Here is a 5877-nt window from a genome sequence, read left to right as displayed (position 1 = left end):
TATATATATATATTTTTTTTTTTTTTGTTCTTATGGGCATATGTGTGCGTGTGTGAAAACGGAAATATGGTGTGTCATTATTTTACCCTGATTCAGTTCCAATTTTTGACAGGATAATAATGTCAGCCAAACTACACAGATGGAGTGTAGCACACAAACAATGGGGAAAGTAAATGTCAAACTCAAAAGTGTGAGCAATCAGACTGCTTGACTTTTACAGTAATCTCGCAACTGCCTGTTCTCCCCGTCTGCATGTATAACCCAAGTGCAGTGTTCGGCGGAGGAGTGTCAAAGAGGTAATTTATCATGTTCGAGCAGTCCAGCATTAATGCTTTGAAATTCTGCCACAGCACAGTGAGTTACAGGCTCTGCGAATTATATCTTCATGCTAGAAGTAAAGATATGCTTAAAAATCTTCATCCTGGAAAAAATGTTATAAACTTTTATGACACCGAGGTGTGGGTTCAATGAAACCATTATAAATCTCCCATCATTTTGAACCAAAAAAACAGCATCATGCCTTCACCAGATGACTCCATCAGGGTTATGTGTTCGTACAGACGAATCCCTGGGTAATACACACAAGGCCTAGAAGCTGGAAATCTGAGATTTCTTTTCTTTCCTTTCCTGTTTTAGATTTTGTATTTCTTTTTTTCACCTGTAGAGGAAGTAAAGGACCAAATATTCACTTTCGGGCCAGAAAAGTCCTTTGTTGCTGGAATCAATAAGAACACTATGAGTAAAATATAGTTTCAAAGGACTACGGCTGTAAATAATCATCTATAATTTACTGACTGGTTTCTAATAAAATCTCTGGTTGATTAAAACTGTGATTTAAAGCATGTCAGACTGACAATTAAATCAAAATGCAGCAAAGGTTTCTTAAATTCGAGGTCTAGCCAGTCAAAATTTGTGAATTACTGCAGACAACATTGGACTGTTGATGGACTACATCCTGTTTAGTCAACAAAAGTGATAAAGTGTCCTTTAATTTGTGCTACACCTGCTTCTCTTAGTCAGTAATGGAAGGCTGGCGGATCGACTTCAGCATGAAAAATGCTAAGTAAAGAGACAAGTCTCAGGTTTATGTTGTGAACCAATTAATTAGATAGGGGAGATGTATGCATCAAAGAAGGGAGGGGTCTTGTATCTTTCTTGACCATTTTAGGTTTACAATGAGAGGTTATTTTAAAGAGCATGAAGAAGTGAGATTGCCATGGTGGAGGAACATGACCTTTCTGTCACACACTCATGACCTCCCCCCTCCCCATGCTTCAGTCTGCCACAAAGGCTAACAGATCTTCCTTTGATGCTGGGTGAGTAAGGGCACATACCACAGATGCTTAAACACAGGGAATGCTGATGCATATAATAACTGACATGTGATACGAAACATGCATACTGATCATATCCAACAATGCAATGCGACTTGGGACTCCTCATGTTGTCAGTTTGTTAACGTGATGGCCCTTTAGACGTGCACTCAGAACATCGCCTCATTGAAGAAAAACCCAGGGCTTTAGCTCCGGTAACAGTTCCCCTCTGTCAGATTACAATGCTCTGATTCCAGATCCAAGGTTTATCTTTTGCAAATAACTGTGAAATTGCTTGGCACAAAGTCCTTTCACTCAATAAGCTTTAAATGAGATGTCAAGTGTAGCTTCAGTTGGTGGCTAGCTAGCTGGTTGGCAGGGCCAGCTGAATTTGAACAGGGATTCCACCGAGGTCTGCTGGCTGGAGACTCTAAACACTCTCAAAATGGATTAGCCCGGACCCTCGGACCCACTAATGCATTCTGGCCACGAACCTTTTCAACTCCTCTGCCTCACAATGGATATAAGACGGTGGAGCAGTTCTATCGGTTTGGTGGAATCTGAACAATATTTTAATTTGCATTTTAAAAAAGCACAGCTTTGTTTTGGTGTCCATACCTATTTAGGGCTAGCTGGGAGCTGTGCTTCTGCCAGTGGAATCTCAACAGGCTGTTTTCCAGGAAAAAGTTTTGAACCGAAGGTCCCAATAACAGTTACATAACCACAGGAACTGTCTGGAGCTGTTACATTTCATTCATACGTTTCAAACTCCAAATAAATCATAATAATATAATATGAAGTCAGTCACATTTTTTGAATAAGACATTTTTAATTTAACACATTTAAAAAAGTTTTTAAAATGTTTTTAATATTTATATTAATTTATACTGATTTATTTGTCATGTTAATTTTGCTATTTTACACTGTCCATTTAACCATAGATGCACATTTGTATATGAGTGGAAGGATTTTGAGAATAGAATGAAATCACTGGGTAGCAAAGCAAACTATTTTCAAACGCACTGTAGAAGCACCTTAAATTCTTTTTTTTTTTTTTTTTCGGAAAAAATTTAATATTTTACATATTTTGAAAAGCCAATCATGAAATTCCAATGAAATGTAACCACATTCACTCATTCATATTCAGTTTCTCTCTCACACACACACTCTACCCTAAACAAAATAGCACAGAGGATGTTCAGTGATCCCTGGTAAGCCACATTCAATCGCTAATAAACAGGTCTTGCTTCCTAGCAAAGGAATCCTTTAAGTCACCAACTAATTCTTGTTTCAGTTGTCTGGCAAAAAAAAAAAAAAAACTCTCCTGCATTACAACTTAGTACCAGACGGGATCATGCTGAGAGGACAGAGTGGAATCAGTCTTCAGCACAGACACCAGACCTGAGTTTTTGCTCTCCATTTTGTTCCGCCCATTCTGTTTCTTTCACTCTTTTGTGCTTTGCCAAGTCCTGCACCAACCAGAACCAAACCTTTCGCACACGCACCCACCCACCTTCTCAAGTCAGGTTACCACACGCACTTGAAGAAAGGAGAAGTGGAAAATGACATTTCCTTGAACTGAACTATATATACACACACACGCACACATTCACACATGACCCCCAATCTCTAATCCAATCAATGAGGCCTAATAAAGTGCTGCTCTCATGGTGGAACTTTATCCCTGCAGCTGTGCCGGCCCATTCTCCGGCCAGACCAGGCTCTCCCTCTTTCCTCTGATCACACATTTCAATATGAATGGAGCCAATAAGGGGGTGGATTAGGGGCTGGTTACTCTGTAAATCCCGAGCCGGCTTTGATGCCCCTGCCGGGTTTGGCTGAACTATATATACACACACACGCACACATTCACACATGACCCCCAATCTCTAATCCAATCAATGAGGCCTAATAAAGTGCTGCTCTCATGGTGGAACTTTATCCCTGCAGCTGTGCCGGCCCATTCTCCGGCCAGACCAGGCTCTCCCTCTTTCCTCTGATCACACATTTCAATATGAATGGAGCCAATAAGGGGGTGGATTAGGGGCTGGTTACTCTGTAAATCCCGGGCCGGCTTTGATGCCCCTGCCGGGTTTGGCCGCCCAGGCCCCCAGTCAAACGGGCAGCCGGCTCTGCCACCTGGCTCAGCCTGCTCGTTCTGTTTGCTCATATGTGCTGATTAAACATGGCATGGCTTGCGTGGCTGCACTGGGCACCAGATGGCGCCGTGGTAGCTTTGCCCGAATGAGCAGGTGGAGGCAGGGCAGGCTGACACTGGCACACATGGTGCGGGCGCAGACCTCTGCCAACCTAAGGATGGCAGGGAGAAAAGCAAACATTCCTGTCCCATAGTAAACTACTGTTCCTGCACATACACATACACACAAACAGGGGTGTTTATATGGCTCCATGCCCTTTGTGTGTGACAGAGCTGATTAATATTTGTTTTACCTCTTTTGGGACGGAGCAGGACCCAGCTGATCCTGGGAGATGTCATAATCCTCACAAGATCCGTGCCAACAGGGGGCATCATTTCATTCCTAACAGGGGATCAAAATGTCTGTAATGAGGCAGACAGGGCAAATCAGTTTTAGAGCTTAAAAGTGGCGAGTAAATGAGAAAGTAAAGTTAGGCTAACTTGCAGAGAATTTTTCCACAAATGTTTGGGATTTGAATATGAAACTTCACGAGTTTTGGTTCTTGGAGTCTAGTCTTTCAGTCTAATATTATTTTCATGCTCACTGACACAAGTGAAGAACGGAACAAAGGAATTACTGTGGGTCGGGAGGGGATATTAAATTTGACAAGTGTTCTCTCTCTCACACACACACACACACACACACATTGTGGCATTATAAACTGAGATGGATATGACAGGTGTAGTTTGGGTATATATATGAGAAAAAAAACAAAGGTTGTGCTGTGTAATGTTTCAGAGGTTGTAAAAACACAGCTGTTTAACTTCTTGGTTGTGGTCTATGGTTTATCCAGCAAGGAAAAGTGTAGCAGCAACACAATATAAAATGTTGGACAATTATTATATTGGCATCATATCAACAAAAGTCTCAATCAAGTAGTTGTTTAAATAAACAGTGACATAATGAAATCAACCTTCTTAATCCTTCCAACTAAATACCATCAGCATCAACCTACTGCTTGATGATAAAACTGACACAATATACATTTTGAATATATATTTAGTTTAATATTAATTATATGACATATTAAACTTTTTGCATATTAAAAGTCTTTTTTTCTAAGATTCTTAAAATAAAATTAAAATTTATAAAATGTGTTTTTATATACATGTTTTTCATATAAAAATATATAAATATAAAAACTCTTAAACACTGCATTCACTTAAGGAAGCTTGTGTGAGCTATATCATCACTGTGTTGGTGAATGAAGACAATAGGTAGCAATGAATTATGGATTTGGTGTGACTTACAGTAGTCTGGGTCCAAAAGGCATAGCACAGGTGTTGATTATAGCAGTGATTGTCTTACATGATTTACATGTTCACCTTTTATATTTTAGAAAAAAAAAAAAAAAAAAAAAAAAAAAAAAAAAAAAAAAAAAAAAAAAATATACAAATAAATCATAATAATATAATATGAAGTCAGTCACATTTTTTGAATAAGACATTTTTAATTTAACACATTTAAAAAAGTTTTTAAAATGTTTTTAATATTTATATTAATTTATACTGATTTATTTGTCATGTTAATTTTGCTATTTTACACTGTCCATTTAACCATAGATGCACATTTGTATATGAGTGGAAGGATTTTGAGAATAGAATGAGATCACAGGGTAGCAAAGCAATTGTCTAATGCACTGTAGAAGCACCTTAAATTCAGATTTTTTTTTTTTTGTGGCAAAAATTTTAATATTTTACATATTTTGAAAAGCCTATCAAGAAATTCCAAAGAAACACAACTGCATTCACTCATTCATATTCAGTTTCTCTCTCTCACACACGCTAACCTAAACAAAATAGCACAGAGGACGATCAATGATCCCTGGTAAGCCACATTCAATCGCTCCTAAACGGGTCTCGCTTCCTAGCAAAGGAATCAGAGAAAACCTTTAAGTCGCCAACTAATTCTTGTTTCAGTTGTCTGGCAAAAAAAAAAAAAAAACTCTCCTGCATTACAACTTAGTACCAGACGGGATCATGCTGAGAGGACAGAGTGGAATCAGTCTTCAGCACAGACACCAGACCTGAGTTTTTGCTCTCCATTTTGTTCCGCCCATTCTGTTTCTTTCACTCTTTTGTGCTTTGCCAAGTCCTGCACCAACCAGAACCAAACCTTTCGCACACGCACCCACCCACCTTCTCAAGTCAGGTTACCACACGCACTTGAAGAAAGGAGAAGTGGAAAATGACATTTCCTTGAACTGAACTATATATACACACACACGCACACATTCACACATGACCCCCAATCTCTAATCCAATCAATGAGGCCTAATAAAGTGCTGCTCTCATGGTGGAACTTTATCCCTGCAGCTGTGCCGGCCCATTCTCCGGCCAGACCAGGCTCTCCCTCTTTCCTCTGAT

This window comes from Sinocyclocheilus grahami, unplaced genomic scaffold (genome assembly GCF_001515645.1).
Source record: "Sinocyclocheilus grahami isolate Dianchi unplaced genomic scaffold, SAMN03320097.WGS_v1.1 scaffold502.1, whole genome shotgun sequence".
Lineage (NCBI taxonomy): Eukaryota > Metazoa > Chordata > Actinopteri > Cypriniformes > Cyprinidae > Sinocyclocheilus > Sinocyclocheilus grahami.
Note: the sequence above shows the minus strand (reverse complement) of the source record.